Source organism: Neofelis nebulosa, chromosome 1 (genome assembly GCF_028018385.1).
Source record: "Neofelis nebulosa isolate mNeoNeb1 chromosome 1, mNeoNeb1.pri, whole genome shotgun sequence".
NCBI classification, from domain to species: domain Eukaryota; kingdom Metazoa; phylum Chordata; class Mammalia; order Carnivora; family Felidae; genus Neofelis; species Neofelis nebulosa.
The window spans coordinates 189,521,199-189,543,071 of record NC_080782.1 but is presented as its reverse complement, the minus strand read 5'-3'; the positions used below and the strand labels follow the sequence as shown (position 1 = coordinate 189,543,071).

The following is a 21,873-nucleotide window of genomic DNA, read 5'->3' as shown; positions in this document are numbered from 1 at the left end:
TTATTTGTGCATCTGTTTCATCTCCTTTATCGGAGTCTCAGAAGGAAGACACTCATCTTTATAATTTCCAACTGTGAAAAGGCAAGGTCTTGCTATGTGGTAGAGGTTCAATAATTATCTCTTGACGAAGTGGGTTAGAGTGACACGAAACTAAAGAGTAATTTCAATTTTATTCTTTATTAGTGAGGTGCCTATGTGGTTGATTCTCATAGAACTTTTTAGAACTGTTAAAATGAAATTTGCTAACAACAGAATCTCTAAATGTTATCCCCAGGATAGGTTCTGGAATTGTAATATGTAAAACCCTCTTGTAAGCTCATGGAAATCATTTCAAAATGTCAAAGATTCTGGATTTGAAAACAATGAGGATGACATTAATATGGAAAACACACGCAGTAATTAAGGATGCATATGTACGTGTGCATGCAATATGCTCAATTTTTTTTATCAGATTGATATCCTTGCTTACTAAAGAATAGAACCCACTTGTGACAGAGAATGTTAAGATAATTTTTCAGTAACACATGCATTGCTACAAGTTATAACAGTAAAAAAAATATTATAAATTAAGGCACCTGGGGGTCATTCATCTCAGCTGGCAATACACCTGAATAAAAAAAGGAGAGCTGGACTTAATCTCCATGCCTGTCATTTATTTCTTTCACACAAAAAGTATGGGACACAGGTGGCCAGAAGTCAAAGATCATACTCTGCCTGAATGTTTCTTAAAGCATGGTACATATGTATGGGACCTGCTGGGTGAAATCAAAAAGTCACTAGAATGGGGTACAATTTTAGTGACCCAGGTCAAAGGCCGTACTGCTTTTGGTGTTTTACAAATGTTTGACAGATTAAATACCCACCTCCTAGGGATAACAAATAGGCCGTGGAACTAAAAGTATTCATAAGCATTAAAGCTTCATTCAGAATTCTTCTCATGAAGGATGTAGGTCACATAAAATTAGTAATACAGTTACAATAATTTTTTCCTGTTGTCAAAAAATTATACTCTGGACAATATCCCTGAGTGTAATTGCAGATCATCCAATATGAAGAGTAGAAAAAAAAAAAAGAACAGAAAAAAAGCAATTTATAGACCTGACCCTCCCTGAAACATAGCATTACCTTTTACATATTTTTTCATATTTGCCACATTCTTTTCTTTTTTTTTAAGTTTTTTAATGTTTATTTATTTTTTACAGAAAGAGAGAGACAGAGTGCCAGTGAGGGAGAGGCAGAGAGACAGAGACACAGAATCTGAGGCAGGATCCAGGCTCCTAGCTGTCAGAGCAGAGCCCAACGTGGGGCTTGAACCCACGAATGCAAGATCATGACCTGAGCCGAAATTGGACACTCAACTGACTGAGCCACCCAGGCATCACAGCCACGTTATTGTCTTAGATGCAGTGCCATTTTCCACTAATCTGCTATTCTGCATTTTTTATAGTTCAGTATTTCTATAAAATTGATCTGGTATAAAGATATATTTTGACATAATCTGTGTGTGTTACTGGAGCAATAATGTACGATAATGTATGAAAAAGTGCTTTACACATATTGCAAAATGCTCTGAAATTAAGACAGTGTGTTTATTTATTGACTGATTGATACCTTAGTGATTGATTTTAAACATATTGGTATCAAATTGGCATAAACTGGAATATTTTACACTTCTGTACATATTATGGTTACTATTAGAAACCATCACCATCATGTAAGAATAACCAATGTTATCACTGTATGGAGAATAGCAAATAAATGATTTTTCCAACTGATATCAAAGTTGTAAGGGATCCATTATTCACCACATAATTTTTATCTTATTTGACATTCTTTTTTCTTTAAGTTTATTTGTTTTTGAGAGAGAGAGAGGGAGAGAGAGAGAGAGAGAGAGAGAGAGAACATGAGCAGGGGAGGGGCATAGAGAGAGGGACAGAGAATCCCAAGCTAACAGCACAGAGCCCAATGCAGGGCTCGAACTCACAAACCATGAGATCATGACCTGAGCCAAAACCAAGAGTTGTACGTTTAACCAACTGAGCCACCCAGAAGCCCCTTATTTTACATTCTTTGTGTCATTATTACATCTCTTCTTCAAATTTAAGCAAATATGGAAGATTAAAGTTGGACATTGATCAACATGAAGAATTTTCTTTATTTTTTAAAAATATTTTCTTATATAGGAAATATAATTCATTTTTTGACAGCATACTATTAATTGTAAGATTTATGTTTTTTCATGTTTCAGTTATACAGTTTGGAAAAGTTCATGTTCTTTTTTTAATGTTTCAAATTTTTATTTAAATTCTAGTTAGTTAACATATAGTATAATATTAGTTTCAAGGCACCATTTTTATTTTTATTTTTTTATTTTTTTATTTTTTTTAATTTTTTTTCAACTTTTTAATTTATTTTTGGGACAGAGAGAGACATAGCATGAACGGGGAAGGGTCAGAGAGAGAGGGAGACACAGAATCGGAAACGGGCTCCAGGCTCTGGGCCATCAGCCCAGCCCAGAGCCTGACGCGGGGCTCGAACTCACGGACCGCGAGATCGTGACCTGGCTGAAGTCGGACGCTTAACCGACTGCGCCACCCAGGCGCCCCACAAGGCACCATTTTTATTTAACAGAGTTTCTATTCACATTTGAACTCTTTGGGAAAATATGCTTACAAATTAATTTTTTTTGTAATATAACTTCCTCTTCTTAGTGTTCTTTTACAATTTGAAAATAATAATTTAATTTCCTTTGTGGCTTTTTGTAAACCAATGGATTAAATTATTGTTGAGTGAGAATCACCTTGAGGGTTAAAATACTGATTGCTGGGCCTTACCCTAGAGTGGGCCTGGCTGGGGTCTAGGAACTGTCATTTCTAACAAATTCCCAAAGGATGTTGAAGCTCTTGGTCTGGAGATCACACTTTGAGAATCACTGGTCTAAGCAATGTGCCTTCACAATGTTCACTTCATAAAAAGTGCAAGAATGCTCTTAATAATATGGATATGGTCAAGTATGCCAATATTTTATATCTTACAGATTTAATAGTAACACTTTCTTTAGTTCCTACTTTTATCTTGATGTTTTATCAAATAATTTGTCGTTCTTCCTAAGTTATGTCTCACCATCAACATTATTTTCTTTAATAGTAATTCTTAGAAGATCTAAAAACCATTTTAAAAGAGTTTTTATTAATTAATTTTTTGGCATCCTGTTTGCTATCAATATCATTATTATTGTTTTTTGAATCAGAGATAATGCTGATTCTATTTATACAAGGAAGAATGTAACTGAAAACTCAAGCCATTCATTTTCTAAATTAAATTACAGTTTAATTACTGATTGCAAGATTTTACAATGTGTAATTTCCTTGTCATCAGAAGTAGTTCAAGCCACCTCTGCCTCCAGTGCTTTCATTTTATATTGGTTATTGTCTGCTTTTTTTCTCAGAAAGCAATGCCTTTGTCACATAGACTTTATATATCTTTAAAGTAATTCTAGGTTACTCTAATGTTAACATATAATATGGAAAGTCTTGGAGAAAGTGTGCCCAAACCAATTACTTTTCATATGCACTTCAGCAGAGGTGAAATATATTGAGCCTACTGTCAATGTCAGATTTGTGTACCAGAACTTATTAATGTTGTTCTAGGCAAAGAGATTGGCAGAAGGAAGATGGGGACCTAGAGATCTGGGATGTGAATGAAGCACTTAGCATCATATACACACAACAGTGGGTCTTGCTTTTGGTTTGCTAGTGTGGACTTTTATCCCTCATTCTCCCTCTGATTATGCAGTTTTGTTTGACGCTATGTTTGTGTTGATTTCTTTAGATAAAGAGACAGAGGAAAATAAGGAATAGTCTTGGTGCCCATACTTTCTAATTTATAGTAATTAATTCTAATTATCACTATCCTCATTGTAGATGAAACGTTCTAATTGTTAGCTATTATTTTTTTCTTTTTTAATTTAAATTCCAGCTAAGTAACATACAGTGTAATATCAGTTTCAAGTGTATAATTAAACGATTCAACACTTCATACAACACACAGTGCTTATCACAATTGCCCTCCTTAATCCCCATCACCCGTTTAACCCATGCTTCCACCTCCCTTCTGGTAACCATCAGTTTGTTCTGATGTTAAGAACCTGTTTATTGTTTTTTTCTCTCTTATTTCCCTCTGATCATTTGTTTCTTAAACTCCACAATGAGTTTCAATAATTATTCATATATATGTACTGATTTGCTAACTTTTAGACTTCTATTTATGCACACGTACAAACACCACACACAAGGTTTTCAGTCTTAAAAAAATCAGAAAGGATTAACAGCAGGCAAGTAAAGGGATATTGTCAATGTAAAAACACATGCTGATAATGCATTGTCCTTAACTTTGTTATTTAACTACCTCTTGAAAACATAGATTTGACATATAGTTTTAGATGTTCAGACTGATTTTTATTTTTAACTTAATTATATATATTTGAAAAAATATGTATGTGTGTATAAATATACATATACATACATACTCCTATGTATATCTATATAAATATATACACATATACCTGTATATTACATATACATATATGTGTGTGTGTCCTGGGGGGTAAAGAGAAATGCTATAGAAAAAGCATTATGTAAGGGCAAAGATATGACTATGAGAAGTGAAAACAAAACAAAACAAATAAAACAAAACAAAAATGGCAGAATCATTGTTTATTCTTATTTTCTTCTGAAAAATGTTATCAAATATATCTAATCACTGTGAGTATATCTTAGCACCCCAGTCTCACTTTCCTCTTCCCATTCAGACTCAGGTATATTCTATCAAAAATTGTAGGGAAAGTCCTGGGGCGCCTGGGTGGCTCAGTCTGTTAAGCACCTGACTCTTGGTTTTGGCTCAGGTCATGATCTCATGGTTTGTGAGTTCGAGCCCTGCATTGGGCTCTGTGCTAACAGCACAGAGCCTGCTTGGGATTCTCTGTCTCCCCTCTCTCTCTGCCTCTACCCCACTCATGTGCTCTCTAAATAAATAAATAAATAAATAAACTTCAAAAAAATTTAAAAAAACTGTAGGTAAGATCCTGCTATAATTTATAACAGAGTATAAGAGAGTCAACTGACATTTCTTTGAGATTACAAATAAATTTTCCATAAATTAAAAAATTTCATGTTTACTGCTACTATCACAGTGAATTTATTTGCTAATTTCCTCCCTCAAATGATTTATATTTTAAAATAGTTTTTTTAAATGTTTTCTTTATTTTTGAGAGAGAGAGAGAGAGAGAATGCGAGTGGGGGGAGGGGCAGGCAGAGAGGGAGACACAAAATCTGAAGCAGGCTCCAGGCTCTGAGCCGTCAGCACAGAACCCCACAAACTGCGAGATCATGACTTGAGCCAAAGTTGGATGCTTAGATGACTCAGCTACTCAGGCACCCCAAATGAGCTATTTGGAAAAGTTCTCTAAGTGAAGCAATTCAAAATAGAAATAGGAGTTGTAGTTATGCACAAAGGTGTGTGTGTGTGTGTGTGTGTGTGCATGTGCTCATGTGTGTTTGAATATGTTGTGAGGTAAACTCTACTGAGAGGAAGTCAGGAAAAGATTGCTTGTGAGAGAATCTTAGCCTCATGGTAAGCTCCACTCTGGAAATATATGATCATTTTTCATCAATAACATATATTAATATTTATGTATTTACACTTGAATATGCTCCATTTTTCATATTATAGTTTATTTCCTTTATGCATATTGAGTATTTTCTTTTTTTAAATTTTTTTTAATGTTTATTTATTTTTGAAACAGAGAGAGACAGAGCATGAATGGGGGAGGGTCAGAGAGAGAGGGAGACATAGAATCCAAAGCAGGCTCCAGGCTCTGAGCTGTCAGCACAGAGCCCGACGCCGGGCTCGAACTCAGGGACCGTGAAATCATGACCTGAGCTGAAGTCAGACGCTTAACCAACTGAGCCACCCAGGCGCCCCGAGTATTTTCCTCCATTAGACTATAAAGCTTATTATTTTGAAAAAATAATACATCCAGTATTATACATATGGGATCTAGGCAACAAATTTTGACCAACAGAATTATTGTCCCATTTCAATCCTACAGCTGTATCCTCTAAAGGGGTAGCAAAAAGAGTGCAGTGTCAGATATTTAGATATTCTCGGCCAAAAAAATAGAAGGAATAATGTTAATAAATGGAATATTTGGCTATATTTACATCATGGAATTTCTCTCTTCACCCACATTCCTGCTTCCAGACATCCAAGCAGATGGCGACCTTTTTTCAAACCTTGAAAGTTAATTTTAAAACTGATTTAAAAACAGAGTAATGGTTTTCAGGTTTAATATTTCTAAGAAAAAAATAGGGAATCATTTTAATATAACTTATGACTTGATATAGTATTTTTTGATAAGGAGGTTTCCTGTGAATGAATAAAGGAGATTTGGAATTTGATACCCTTTCATAAATCAGCTCTCCAAACACGGGACTCCACTTTTCAAAATTCAGCTAAGAAAATAACATCTGCCTAAGTAGGAAGCATGTCAATTATTGGCATTCCTATGTAATATTCTGAAATACCACTCATTGAGGTTTCAGTACCTAACTCTTAAGCTACCTTTCATCTTTTTTTCTGTTTTGTGGTTTGTTGTGCAAGACTTCACACTTTAAACAACTGACAAAAACAGAGAGTTACAATGACACAATGCAAGGGCTAAGTTGTGCTCAAAACTTTGAATTAGCCCCCCCCCCCCCCCCGCAGTTGCCTGCCTCCGGTGATTTGCTATCTCCTAAATGCATGTTACTCTAATCATTATTATTAATTAATTAATTTATCTATTTTGACAGACAGAGAGAGCATGAGAGGGGGAGAGAGACACCGAGGGAGAGAGAGAGAGAGAAAGAGAGACAGATCTCCACTTCAGCAGGCTCCATGCTCAGTGTGGAGTCCAGTGTGGGGCTTAATTCCTCCACCCTGGAATCATGACCTGAGCCGAAATCAACAGTTGGACCCTCAACTGACTGAGCCACCCAGGCACCTCCTTAATGCATTCTTAAAAGCCAATTCCCTCCTGTTGCTTGTCAGAAATTGAGAGCCAGTTTATTTCAGAAAAAACATGAGTTTATAATACTTTTATTTTTCATCTATAACACAAAGCCGAAGAAACGATCTACTTATGAAATATGGAAGTAACCTGGAGCTAGATGGATATACCAAAAGAGTAAAGGAATTTGCATTTGAGTTGCTGCGTGACATTCAGGCACAGAAGCAGACAAGGTGAAGGCAGAGACAATCTGCCGTTGGTAAAACAGTTGACATCAGAAATTCCCTGCTGTTGGCAGCAAGAAGAGTTCCCCAGCTAAGGTGAAGACACTTTAAATTCTGATTTAATCCTTTTACTTGTTTTTCCCCCGTGTATTATGGTTCTATAGCTTTGAGTTTTATGTGAGACCTGGTCCCACGTTGGTGATTACTGTTTTCCTTCTAACCAGACAGATTTGGATACAAAATCATCTGTTACTTGAAGTAACATGATGGAGACTCTTGCCAGCATGACCGGCGATGCTCATTTGTTGCCAGTGGTTGCTGTAAAAAAAGTGTCAGTATACTGCTTAAGTGCACATTTTTACACCAAATGGTGGAATATCTTAATGGCTTAGTGTGCCAAAGGCAAATTCAAATTTCTTTCAAGGATTCTAGTTATGAATATATTTTAAATTGTTTTCAAATCTAAAATAAAATAATTAGTGATCACAACATGGGACCAGTCTTATTCTCCGTATAAACTTATCAGAGTTTGACTGAAATCACTTATTGTGTAACATTAAATGTTCACATTGACTATGATGAGGCAAATTATTGCACATGAGCAACTAACCACAAGAAAGTAAAAGACCATTAATGCTGAAGGGGGAAGATTAAACTGGGTGGTTTAAATTGGGTAGTTCTTGCAGGGGTATGTAAACCCAGAGTGGTACAATGTTCTGTCTGTCTCAGTCTTTGTGCCACAGGTTGTCAGTGACAATTCTGTTGAGCTTCTGAGCACTGTAGGGGCACAACAATATATATCCTTCATGTTGGAAGTGGGGGAAGGTCTTTCTTGCCCCATCTCACAAGCCTTTGATGTGATTGGCTTTAAATTAATAATCTGATCAATTTCCCTGGAAGAGCAGTTTAGCACATGGGCTTTTGGCCTCTGCTTGAATGGGTCCTCCAGCTCTGCCACATAGTGACTATGCGACTTTGAAACTGTGTCTCCATTTCTGTATCAAAGAATATGTAGCCAAGAAAGGAATTTATAGAGTTAAATAGGGATGAAGAGAGGTAAATATAAACGTAAAGTATCTAATACATAGTAAGCACTTACTAAACGTTAACTTACAGCATGATGAGGCAAAAGATATTCCACCTATTATTTATCTGTCATCATCATCTATTCGTCATTCATCTACCTTCTGACTTGTTACAAAACACATTCAATGTGGACAAAGCTATTCTACTAAAAGAAAACATGCACATCTTCTGGGAGTTATATTAGCGTACTCAGGAATTTCAGGCAACCACTTGAATTTGATGTTACCTCCCCTGCACTCTGTCCTTCATGCTTTAACATGAAGGTCATATAGAAATAGGAATGAATCTTCATGAACTGAGTAAATTACACTTTCCTCTCCCTGTGCAAAGCCTGTAGTTTCCTCAATGGAGTGAAGTAGGTTTGTTGACCTCCATTATCTGGATTTGTAAGGTATAAAACAAATCATTTCATTAGGTCTGCACTTCTCAATTTGGGGAGGGCTGATACAACATGTGATACTAAAGCAGGAAACTAAAATCAGAAAATATAAAAGCAGCCATATTAAAGGGTAGCTTAAGAAAGAGGTACAAGCCAATCAACGTTGAAGTTAATAAGAAGTGGACAGATCATTCTGCTTGGTGGGACTCATGATTAAACTTCAATTCCACATGGCACTGTGCAACTGGATATAGATGGATGACTTCAGATATCAAGTGAGGACATAAAATACTGAAAGAAGAAGCAAAATTCCAAAATAACTTTTGTGGTTGTAATGTACTCTTTTATTTTGGAGAATTTTTTCATGGTTTGCTTATTATTAACAACTCCAGATGGGTGGATTTGCCCAAGAGCCACACTATAAATCATCATCAGAGTTGGTTGTGATAGTTACTATTAATGCTTGTGTTCCATACTAAAATGTCTTTTTGTCTGGCTTTCTCTTCTTCCTTTGCATTCTACTGATCATCAATCACAAAGGCAGCTTGGCCATTTCTCTCTGTCTTGCCTCAGTGAACTTCGACTTTCCTTGACCATTAACCCCTCACTGGAATGCACACAGCCTGTACGCCTCTCTGGGCTCCTATTCACCTCTCCCAATGAGCCTCTCTTCCTGGCACTGAGCTGTAAGGCAATATTTTCCATCTGTTGAATGAAGAGCATGACACATGCAGTTCGATATGGTTTTGGGGCCCACAGCAAACCAACGATGCACAACTCACTTTTATTCCACAAGCCTGTGGGAGCCCAGAAAGATAAGAGACCTTTCTGCTAGGCTGAACACAGAGCCTGGTATTCAGAAACAAATATTCCTTCCTGAAACACTCAATATGTTTTATATTCAAGCCAGAAACATTGTGGGTTGGAATAATCTAAGGATAAATCTAATCGGAAGTTATCTTGAAATGTGTGAGCAAGCTTCTCTTTCATACACCAGCTGTTTTCTTTCCAAAGAATGTTTACTGGGTGGGGGATTAGCCTGTTTATTATGCAGTAGCAAGAAAGTTTTGTCTGTTTCAACAGAACCTACAAGGCCTCTCCAAGGAGGAGAGATGAAGAATGGTTCATCATGAGCTCAGAGAAATTTGGGGGGCTCTGAGACTATCACATCCTAAATATGGGAAGATTTTTCTTTATATAAAAAGCATTTACAAACGTGTCATGGCTGCTAGTTCTCAATATCAGAATGTTTGTGCCAAATTCTTAAAATAACATTGCTAAGCGTACAAAATACTTTTTACAAACACTATGTCATGCTATAAAGGATTTGTGATAATTGCTAATATACACATTTGGGGAGAAAATTGAGTTTTTAGGTATTCTTAATAGGATCGTTACCTTAATTTTTTAAATTTTTTATGTTAAATATAATTTGTTGTCAAATTGGTTTCCATACAACACCCAGTGCTCATCCCAACAAGTGCCCTCCTCAATGCCCATCACCCACTTTCCCCTCCCTCCCACCCTCCATCAACCCTGTTTGTTCTCATTATTTAAGAGTCTCTTATGGTTTGCCTCCTTCCCTCTCTGTAACTTCCCCCCCCCCCCGACCTCTCCCCCATGGACTTCTGTTAAGTTTCTCAGGATCCACATATGAGTGAAAATATATGATATCTGTCTTTCTCTGTATGACTTATTTCACTTAGCATAACACTCTCCAGTTCCATCCACGTTGCTACAAATGGCCAGATTTCATTCTTCCTCATTGCCAAGTAGTATTCCATTGTATATATAAACCACATCTTCTTTATCCATTCGTCAGTTGATGGACATTTAGGCTCTTTCCATACTTTGGCTATTGTTGAAAGTGCTGCTATAAGCATTGGGGTACGATGCCCCTATGCATCAGCACTCCTGTATCCCTTGGACAAATTCCAAGCAGTGCTATTGCTGGGTCATAGGGTAGATCTATTTTTAATTTTTTGAGGAACCTCCACACTGTTTTCCAGAGCGGCTGCACCAGTTTGCATTCCCACCAACAGTGTAAGAGGGTTCCCGTTTCTCCACATTCTCTCCAGCATCTGTAGTCGCCTGATTTGTTCATTTTAACCACTCTGACCTGCATGAGGTGATATCTCGGTGTGGTTTTGATTTGTATTTCCCTGATCAGGAGTGACATTGAGTGCCTGTTGGCCATCTGGATGTCTTCTTTAGAAAAGTGTCTATTCATGTCTTCTGCCCATTTCTTCACTGGATTATTTGTTTTTCAGGTGTGGAGTTTGGTGAGTTCTTTATAGATTTTGGATACTAGCCCTTTGTCTGTCATTTGCAAGTATCTTTTCCCATTCCGTCGGTTGTCTTTTAGTTTTGTTGATTGTTTCCTTTGCAGTGCAGAAGTTTTTATTTTGATGATGTCCTAATAGTTCATTTTTGCTTTTAATTCCCTTGCTTTTGGAGGTGTGTCAAGTAAGAAATTGCTGTGGCTGAGGTCAGAGAGGATTTTTCCTGCTTTCCCCTCTAGGGTTTTGATGGTTTCCTGTCTCACATTCAGGTCCTTTATCCGTTTTGAGTTTATTTTTGTGAATGGTGTAAGAAAGTGGTCTAGTTTCATTCTTCTGCATGCTGTTGTCCAGTTCTCCCAGCACCATTTGTTAAAGAGACTGTCTTTTTTCCATTGGATATTCTTTCCTGCTTTGTCAAAGATTAGCTGGCCATACTTTTGTGGGTGCAATTCTGGAGTCTCTATTCTATTCCATTGGTCTATGTGTCTGTTTTTGTGCCAATACCATGCTGTCTTGATGATGACAGCTTTGTAGTAGAGGCTAAAGTCTGGGATTGTGATACTTCCCGCTTTGGTTTTCTTCTTCAAAATTACTTTGGCTATTCGGGGCCTTTTGTGGTTCCAAATGAATTTTAGGATTGCTTGTTCTAGCTTCAAGAAGAATGCTGGTGCAAATTTGATTGGGATTGCATTGAATGTGTCGATTGCTTTGGGTAGTATTGACATTTTAACAATATTTATTCTTCCAATCCATGAGCATGGAATGTTTTTCCATTTCTTAGTATCTTCTTCAATTTCCTTCATAAGCTTTCTATAGTTTTCAGCATACAGATCTTTTACATCTTTGGTTAGATTTATTCCTAGGTATTTTATGATTCTTGGTGCCATTGTGAATGGGATCAGTTTCTTTATTTCTCTTTCTGTTGCTTCATTATTGGTGTATAAAAATGCAACTGATTTCTGTACATTAATTTTGTATCCTGCGACTTTGCTGAATTCATGTATCAGTTCTAGCAGACTTTTGGTGGAGTTTATTGGGTTTTCCATGTAGTATCATGTCATCTGCAAAAAGTGAAGGCTTGACTTCATTTTTGCCAATTTTGATGCCTTTGATTTCCTTTTGTTGTCTGATTGCTGATGCTAGAACTTCCAACACTATGCTAAACAACAGCAGTGAGAGTGGACATCCCTGTCGTGTTCCTGATCTCAGGAGGAAAGCTGTCAGTTTTTCCCCACTGAGGATGATATTGGCTGTGGGCTTTTCATAAATGGCTTTTATGATCTTTAAGTATGTTCCTTCTATCCAGACTTTCTTGAGGGCTTTTATTAAGAAAGGATGCTGAATTTTGTCAAATGCTTTTTCTGTACCGATTGACAGGATCATATGGCTCTTATCTTTTGTATTAATGTGATGTACCACATTGATTGATTTGCAAATATTGAACCAGCCCTGCAGCCCAGGAATAAATCTCACTTGATCACGGTGAATAAATCTTTTTATATGCTGTAGAATTAAATTTGCTAGTATCTTGTTGAGAATTTTTGCATACATATTCATCAGGGATATTGGCCTGTAGTTCTCTTTTTTTTTGCTGGGTCTCTGGTTTGGGAATCAAAGTAATGCTGGCTTCACACAATGAGTCTGGACGTTTTCCTTCCCTTTCTATTTTTTGGAACAGTTGAGAAGGATATTATCTCTGCTTTAAATGTCTGGTAGAATTCCCCAGGGAAGCCATCTGGTCCTGGCCTCTTATTTGTTGGGAGATTTTTGATAACTGATTCAATTTCTTCACTAATTATGGGTCTGTTCAAATTTTCTAATTCTTCCCGTTTGAGTTTTGGGAGTCTGTGGGTATTTAGGAATTTGTCCATTTCTTCCAGGTTGTCCAGTTTGTTGGCATATAATTTTTCATAGTATTCCCTGATAATTGCTTGTATTTCTGAGGGATGGTTGTAATAATTCCTTTTTCATTCATGATCTTATCTATTTGGGTTCTCTCCCTTTCCTTTTTGAGAAGCCTGGCTAGAGGTTTATCAATTTTGTTTATTTTTTGAAAAAACCAATTCTTGGTTTCATTGATCGGCTCTACTGTTTTTTTAGATTCTATATTGTTTATTTCTGCTCTGATCTTTATTATTTCTCTTCTGCTGGATTTGGGGTATCTTTGCTGTTCTGCTTCTATTTCCTTTAGGTGTTCTGTTAGATTTTGTATTTGGGATTTTTGTTGTCTCTTGAGATAGGCCTGGATTGCAATGTGTTTTCCAGGACTGCCTTCGCTGCATCCCAAAGTTTTTGGACGGTTGTATATTCATTTTCATTTGTTTCCATATATTTTTTAATTTCTTCTCTAATTGCCTGGTTGACCCATTCATTCTTCAGGATTCTCTTTAACCTCCATGCATTTGTAGTTTTTCTAGAATCTTCCTATGGTTGATTTCAAGTTTCATAGCATTATGATCTGAAAGTGTGCATGGTATGATCTCAATTCTTTTATACTTATGAAGGGCTGTTTTGTGACCCAGTGTGTGATCTATCTTGGAGAATGTTTCATGTGCACTCGAGAAGAAAGTATATTCTGTTGCTTTGGGATGCAGAGTTCTAAATATATCTGTCAAGTCCATCTGATCCAATATATCATTCAGGGCCCTTGTCTCTTTATTGATTCTCTGTCTAAATGATCTATCCATTGTTGTAAGTGGGGTATTAAAGTCGCCTGCAATTACCACATTCTTATCAATAAGTTTGCTTATGGTTGTGATTGTTTTATATATTTGGGTGCCCCGAATTTGGTGCACAGACATTTATAATTGTTAACTCTTCCTGATGGATAGACCCTGTGATTATTATATAATGCCCTTCTTCATCTCTTGTTACAGCCTTTAATTTAAAGTCTAGTTTGTCTGATATAAGTATGGCTACTCCAGCTTTCTTTTGGCTTCCAGTAGCATGGTAAATAGTTCTCCATCCCCTCACTCTCAATCTGAAGGTGTCCTCAGGTCTAAAATGAGTCTCTGGTAGACAGCAAATAGATGGGTCTTGTTTTGTTTTTTAAATTTTTTTGTGTGTTTTATTTTATTTTTGAGAGAGAGACAGAGCGTGAGTGGGGGAGGGACAGAGAGAGAGGGAGACACAAAACGTAAAGCAGGCTTCAGGCTTCCAGTTGTCAGTACAGAGCCTGATGTGGGGCTCGAACTCATGAACCGTGAGGTCATGACCTGAGTGGAAGTCGGATGCTTAACTGACTGAGCTACCCAGGCACCCTGATGGGTGTTTTTTTATCCATTCTGATACCTATGTCTTTTGGGTGGAACATTTAGTCCATTTACATTCAGTGTTGTTATTGAAAGATATGGGTTTTGAGTCATTGTGATATCTGTAGGTTTAATGCTTGTAGTGGTGTCTCTGGTACTTTGTGGTCCTTGCAACATTTCACTCACAGAGGCCCCCTCAGGATCTCTTGTAGGGCTGGCTTAGTGGTGATGAATTCCTTCAGTTTTTGTTTGTTTAGGAAAACCTTTATCTCTCCTTCTATTCTGAATGTCAGACTTGCTGGGTAAAGGATTCTTGGCTGCATATTTTTCCTGTTCATCACCTTGAAGATTTCATGCCATTCCTTTCTGGCCTGCCAAGTTTCAGTAGATAGGTCTGCCACTAGTCTTATGGGTCTCCCTTTGTTACAGCCTGTTTATCCCTGCTTTCAGAATTCTCTCTTTATCCTTGTATTTTGCCAGTTTCACCATGATATGTTGTTCAAATCGATTCAAGTTATGTCTGAAGGGAGTTCTCTGTGCCTCTTGTATTTCAATGCCTATTTCCTTCCTCAGATCGGGGAAGTTCTCAGCTATGATTTGTTCAAGTACACCTTCAGCCTCTTTTTCTCTCTCTTCCTCTTCTGGAATTCCTATGATACAGATATTGTTCCATTTGATTGCATCACTTATTTCTCTAATTCCCCCTGGTACTCCTGGATATTTTTATCTCTCTTTGTCTCAGCTTCCTCTTTTTTCATAATTTTATCTTCTAATTCACCTATTCTCCCCTCTGCCTCTTCAATCTGTGCTGTGGTCACCTCCATTTTATTTTGCACCTCATTTATAGCATTTTTAATTCATCATGACTATTTTTTAGTCCTTTCATCTCTGTAGCAATAGATTCTCTGCTGTTCTCTATCCTTTTTTTCAATCCCAGCAATTAATTTTATGACTATTATTCTAAATTCTTGTTCAGTTATATTGCTTAAATTGGTTTTGATCAATTTGTTAGCTATCACTACTTCCTAGAATGTCTTTTGAGGAGAATTCTTTCATTACATCAATTTGGCTAGTTTTCTGTCCCTTATGTGTTTTAAAAGCTTGTTGTGTGCTCTGCACCTGCGAGCACTGCTATATTAAAGGAGGGTCATACACTGTCCAGGGCCTGGCCCTTTAGGAGGTGTTTTTCAGGAGATTGTTACTTGCTGTTTTGTTGTGACTTTGATTATTTTATTACCCTACTCGTAGTGATATTTTGGACCCTCCACCAGGTGTGCTTTGATTTGTTTCTTGGAGTAGCCCTGTGTGCCAGGGCAAATTTTCTTTACCAAATATTTCCTTGTCTCATCTTCCTGTGATCTGCCTTCTTACCTTTTGAAGTGCCCAGACACCCTCTCCCTTTCCTTAGCTCAGGATGGTATATAAGGCTCAATTGCTTGCTGTCTTTTTGGAGTCTCATATCTTTGTGGGGCTCCTGTACATAATTACAATGGCTTTTCTACCATTAACTTGACTGACTGTTGTCAGGATCATTAGCTTTTAAGTGAAAATAAGAGACACAACCTTGGTAAAGGAAGAAATGTTATTTAATAATATTTACTTGTTCAAACAGTGTCAATTGCTCTTCAGTGCATCAAAAATCAAATTCTACTTTCTCGTGTGGTTTTCAAGACTCTTTATGACTAGACCTAACCCCACTTTGGTTAAGCAGTACCACTTACCCATATTAAAACATCCAAACATTCTAGCACTTTTTTCTGCTGTTCTCTCTGTCTGAAAATCCCTTTTACATCAATTTTACATATTGAAATCCTAACCACATACTGAGGATACTTTTATTAGTTAATTTGTCTAAGTCTTCCTCTTTCATTAATTTTTTCAACCTTCCCCTCCAGAAAAAAAAAAAATCACATTTTAACTGTTCTGTGCTCTCAATGGCATTTGTGTGTGTGTGTCTTTTTTTTTTTCACAGTTCAGTTTGCAACTACATGAAAGCTACCTTTTTTTAAAATTTTTTAAATTTTTTTTGAGACAGAGAGAGACAGAGCATGAACAGGGCAGGGGCAGAGAGAGAGGGAGACACAGAATCTGAAGCAGGCTCCAGGCTCTGAGCTGTCAGCACAGAGCCCGATTAGGGGCTCCAACTCACTGACTGTGAGATCATGACCTGAGCTGATGTCGGATGCTTAACCGACTGAGCCACCCAGGCACCCCTTTAAAATTTACTTTTTTAATTTTTTTATGAAAGCTACTTTTTATTATACAACTGCTTTTAGACTCTGTGCTAGATGTAATATATGTGTTACCTCATTTCATCTGTATGACAATTTTTTGAGGTTAATATTATCTCAATTTACAAATGAAACAGAGCTCAAGAAAGACTAGGAAGCTTGTTCAAGATTATTCAGTGCTAAGTGGTCAAACTGGAGTTTGAACATGGATATGTCTGATTTCAAAGTCACATTTTCTTCTCTGCCCTAGTTCTGTGGGTGTTTTTGTGGACATACCAACTGCAAGGCCTAGTCTTAATCTTTCTAGACTCTGTCCAGTTCTATACTGATGTTGCCAATCAATTTTTCTAGACTAAATCAAACCTGTAAATTTTGGCCAAGTTTACTGAAAAATTGAAATTGAAGACAGGAAATGAAGAAAGAATAAAAAGGAGAAAGGAGAAAGGAGAAGGAGAAAAAGAAAGTAAGCTTAACCTTCTAATAGAACTCATCTTTACAATTCCATTCTACATTAACTATATTTCAGCAAAAATATATCAGGTATTATATCTACCTGACTTTATTATACTTGTGGCTTCTAGGTTATATCCTTAAAGGCATATGAATTGTTTCACATTCAACATTGTGAAACAAATATTTCTCAATACTCCACAGTTAATAAATAAAGTCTTGGGTATTTGTACCCTTAATTATTATGATTAAAACATGTATTGCGGCAAGAGAAATTGCTAAGTAGTGATTCAGGTCATGGATTTCTTTTTCTGGTAATTATTTAGTGCTGTTGATACAACATAATGGAAATAAATACTGTTTAAAAATATAGTAATAGATTTCTTTTCCAATGTCATCTTAGCATTACATAGCACCTAAAACTTCCCCAATACATTTACAAAGAGCTTTGAGAGGGAGCAGAAGGAAAAGCTGATTCTCATCACTCTTTTGAAGTTGAGACTAAAAACAAAAGATAAGAGTCGGAAATTACTTATATCCGAGCCAGCTTCCTATCATCATTAATGAAGTTATCTTTATCTCCATGGGTTGTTTATTATTCTGATTTAATATAAAAAAGTTGATGTTTCTTAAAGACACTGTGTTCTTTTGAGGTTAGTAAAAAGCAGATAATAAACTACCCGTAAACCACAAAAAAGGAATATATAAATCTACGGTGCAGTTTTTATTATGTTTCAGGCTTTTTTTGTTCCTTATGTATTGATCATGAACTACATGTTTACATTAAGATTTTTTTCTAGGCTTTGACATAAATTAATATTTAATTAAAGTAGAAAAGTATATTCTTTAGAGGAAATTTTTCTTGGAATTATAGAATTAAACACAGCACACATTTAACTTTTTATATTTTGTAATATATATAATTTCACATATATATGTGAATATATACTTATATACATAAATATATACTTATAATATAAATATATATAATATTATATATTATATATACATATATACATATATATGTATATATATTATGTATGTACATATACATGTACATATATATTTATATAATATGTATATATAATATAAATATATATACTTATATACTTATATACTTATATATATAAGTATATATATTCATATATATAAAAATATATATATATATATATATATATAAGATTTCACAAATTTTACCCTTGTAAATCTCACCAAGTGAGTTATTATTACATATTGGATTATCAGCTAACATTATGATAAAATAGAAAGCTAAAATAAAAGCAGATTTCTTGTCAGCCACACCTGCTTAACACTCTGTGAGTTACTATGAGAAACATATACAAAGTTGCAATCTGATTGAGAGGTGCAGTTTACATACAGAAAACAAGCAGAGAATACTATCTCTTGAGTAAGAGATTGAGCTGAAAGAATTGAGCTGAAAGAAGATGCTAAGCACTAACACTAAGGAAAATTGAACAGTTACCTGACGTTTCTCAGTAAGTGAATATGGGGGTTAGAGTCAAATTTTATCAATTTTTTTTTCATTTTCAGTCTTGCCACTATGCCTAATTTTTTTAAAGAACATAATATAAAGGGTAGTACACATATTGTGTGGAGTGTTTCTGGGTGACATCGTGGAGATTTCTTTTCCAAATGTCATTTTAACATTACTTAGAGCTGAAAATTTTCCCCATACATGTACGTAGAGCCTTGAGAGGGAACAGGAGAAAGAAAAGCTTGTAGGAAAAATTTGAAGTTTGAAATAATTTTTGAGGAAGTAGGAAAGAAAACTGCCTAAGGAAAATCAAAGATTATTAAGAAGCACTAAATCCCCAGGTGAGTGGACAACCACACATTTATGATCAGACAAATCTGTGCATTTGGGAGAATTTCCTGAGAAATGCTCAGGAGCTGAGGCATGATAATATTAAAATTCTAAGATTAGTAAATCATATTATGTTCCTTTCAATCCCCCAGCCTCTTTAAAATTTTTGGTGCTCAGTGATCTGTTGTTAATATAAAGTGGAAATCCAATTTGTTTTGGATTTGACTTGCCTCTTCTCCAACCACTTAAAATCCTTTCATCCACTTGGAGATTCTCAAGGAGCATCATTTTTAACATGGGTCTCTTTCAGTGATTGTTCTGAAGACATCCATCATCACTGTGTATGATGCCCAGTACAAAGAGAACTCTTGAAGAATTCTCACATCCTGATCTCTTCTCTATTCTTGCTTTGGTCTTCTGTTGAGAATGTGCTAAAGAGAAAGTACCTATCAGTGTGTTACCAGCGTAAAATAAGATAAGCAAAGGGCCCTTTTGCTCAGTGAAACCTCTACCAATTGGCATTGTAATAAATAAAAACCTATCCATTTTTAATCCTTTCTTACAATTCAAACACAAAAGGAAAGAAGTAAAAGTAAATGGGACAATGGTTTGTTTTCAGATCTTTCCCCAAGAGCATATTTTACAATGAAACAAAGGATGAGACGCCAGAGTACAGAATGAATCTACGTGTGTACTGGGAACTGGGAGATGAGTCAAACGTGAGTGCAAAGAGAGAAAGAAGATGGAGGCCCCATGATTCTGCTTCCGTGGCAACAGCCAAAGCCATATTCTGCCACTTCTACCGTATCTCCTCTATTCTCTAGATGGCGGCAGCTCAGCCAAAGGAAAGAATTCGATCTCAGGTTGGAGGAAGAGGAATGGTAGGTTTTCTTTGGAGCCTGAATTTGAAGAAAAGTTGAAGCATGTGAGAATAAATGAAGGTTGGGGGCGGTATTGGTGTAAAAGGGCAGCAGTCCCGTCGGAACAACGTTAGGCATTGGGGGTTACAGATCGGCAGTTTAGGCAGGTGATAAAATTTGGAGACAAATCTGGAAATCATTCACATCAAAATAATCTCTCGTGTTCAGGTGATGGATTCATCGTGGAGTTCCTCGTGGAATGAGAGGAACACTGAAAATAAAAATGTAATTTAACATAGTGATTGAGAACTCAGGTCTTGGTCTCTGAGACTTTGCTATCAATTAGTGCTCTTGGAATTTCTGTCACTTTGGACAAGATACTCAACATATTTTAGCCTCGGTGACAGCTTTGGTAGCTGGAGATAACACATACTTTGGAGAGTTTCGGCTGAGGATTAAATGGATAATGCATGTAAAGGGTTGGACGGATGCCTGGTATTTACTATGTCCTCAACTGTGCCTTAGTATTATTATTAATGTTATCATTATTCCAGGATATATAAAAATTGGCAGGCTTGCCTTTCACCAATTGTTGGTTTCTTAAACAACTATCAATCACAGTCTTCTCCACTGTATACATAGGATACTTGATAAAAATGCAAGAGGGATTTTTAATGGCTTAAAAAAAAAAGTCACCGGAGTCAGGAAAAAGCACCTGGTGAATGTTAGCATATTCAAAGTCTACAGGCAACTCAATTCAACGAATAAAGGAAATCCAACATCAGTCTAACTGTCAGTCTCCAAAATTGATTTTTGTTGAGTGTGGAGTGATAATCTTTTACCCAAGTTTCTTAGGGCGAGGGTTTTACAAGGGGGTTGTCTGATAGTTAAGTCTGTTTTAAAAGATATTTCTGTAAACATGCTAAAGTGCTTCCTGTCTCAGCCTGGTTCTTGCTGAATGACATGGCATTGAACAGTGTTTGTGCCTGGAGCCTAAAATGCAGGAAGCTATAGATCATTCTGAATGAATAAATCATGTGTGTTCCTGCTGTCAATTCTGCTAACGCTTTTGTAGAAGCAGTGGCAAACTATCAATAATTAGGACCAACTAGGTCAGCTATTTAGTACCTTGATAGAGCAGTAACAGCTGCTTCTGTATATATTTCTTTCTTTTAACGCACTGAAGCACAACTTAGAAAAAAATTAGTTCCTAGGATGTGTCTGTCTGGGTTTTTTTTTTCTCCACCAGTGTTTTGTCATGTGAGGCAATAAAGCATCCATAAAAGCAAACTATTTTTGAATAATACAGATAATCTTGATGAGGCATTGAATTATGAGAAGGAGAGATGAGCCAAGAACAACAAAAAAGTAAAAGGGAAAAAAATTTAGGTGCTCTTCTCTTCCAAAAACATCTAAATTGATCGCTCCATTTTGGAGGGAAAATAGATAATTATTAGGAATGTATAAATCAAACAAATGTTTAGCAGCTCACATTTGTTTTATATAAATTTACATGAATTCTATACAAGCAGTAATTAATAATCTCCATTTAAAGTCAGGGACATAAAATAGCAACTAAACATAAAATAGATATCTTCTCATCTTAAAATAATTTTGAATGTCTACTCTTTTATTTTTTTAAATTATTTTTAATGTTTATTTATTTTTGAGTGAGAGAGAGTGTGCACAAGTCAGGGAGGGGCAGAGAGAGAGGGAGACACAGAATCCAAAGCAGCCTCCAGGCTCTAAGCTGTCTGCACAAAGCCTGACATGGGGCTCAAACCCACAAACCGTGAGATTATGACCTGAGCTGAAGTCAGACACCTAACCCACTGAGCCACCCAGGTGCCCCTTATTCTCTTCAAGTTTTATGTTTATTCAGTGTTTGTTGAGTTATTAACTGCACCAAACCTGCTTCATTTAGCAAGTATCTATAAATTTTTTGAGATTTTGGCTTTAATACAGATTTTTTTTTTCCCAAAGAGAAACATCCAGGTAACAAACGTATCTGTGAAGCAAGCACTACACTTTTTATGAGCATATTTGGCCAAATAATTATGTAATCTTTATCCTAAGGAAACTTATTAAACTAGATAACACAGTTAAGTGAATAATTTTTACAACATAGGGGTGACAGTAACTATGATAAAGGCATTTTCAGGGTACTAGGTGAACATAAAATAGAGGCATCTAAATCATATAGACTGGCTATGAAAGTATGATTCAAACACGAGTTC

The 21,873-nt window shown here is 36.2% G+C and overlaps 1 long non-coding RNA gene across 1 annotated transcript in view; it reads left to right on the top strand.

Annotated features, from left to right (window-relative positions):
• The window catches only part of LOC131483800 (uncharacterized), a 334,156-nt gene extending 314,505 nt beyond the window's left edge, over positions 1 to 19,651 (top strand). The window contains exon 5 of the long non-coding RNA XR_009247928.1: positions 19,396 to 19,651. This is a non-coding gene — a long non-coding RNA (uncharacterized LOC131483800). The remainder of the gene's footprint in view (positions 1 to 19,395) is intronic.
• Positions 19,652 to 21,873: the final 2,222 nt, after the last annotated feature.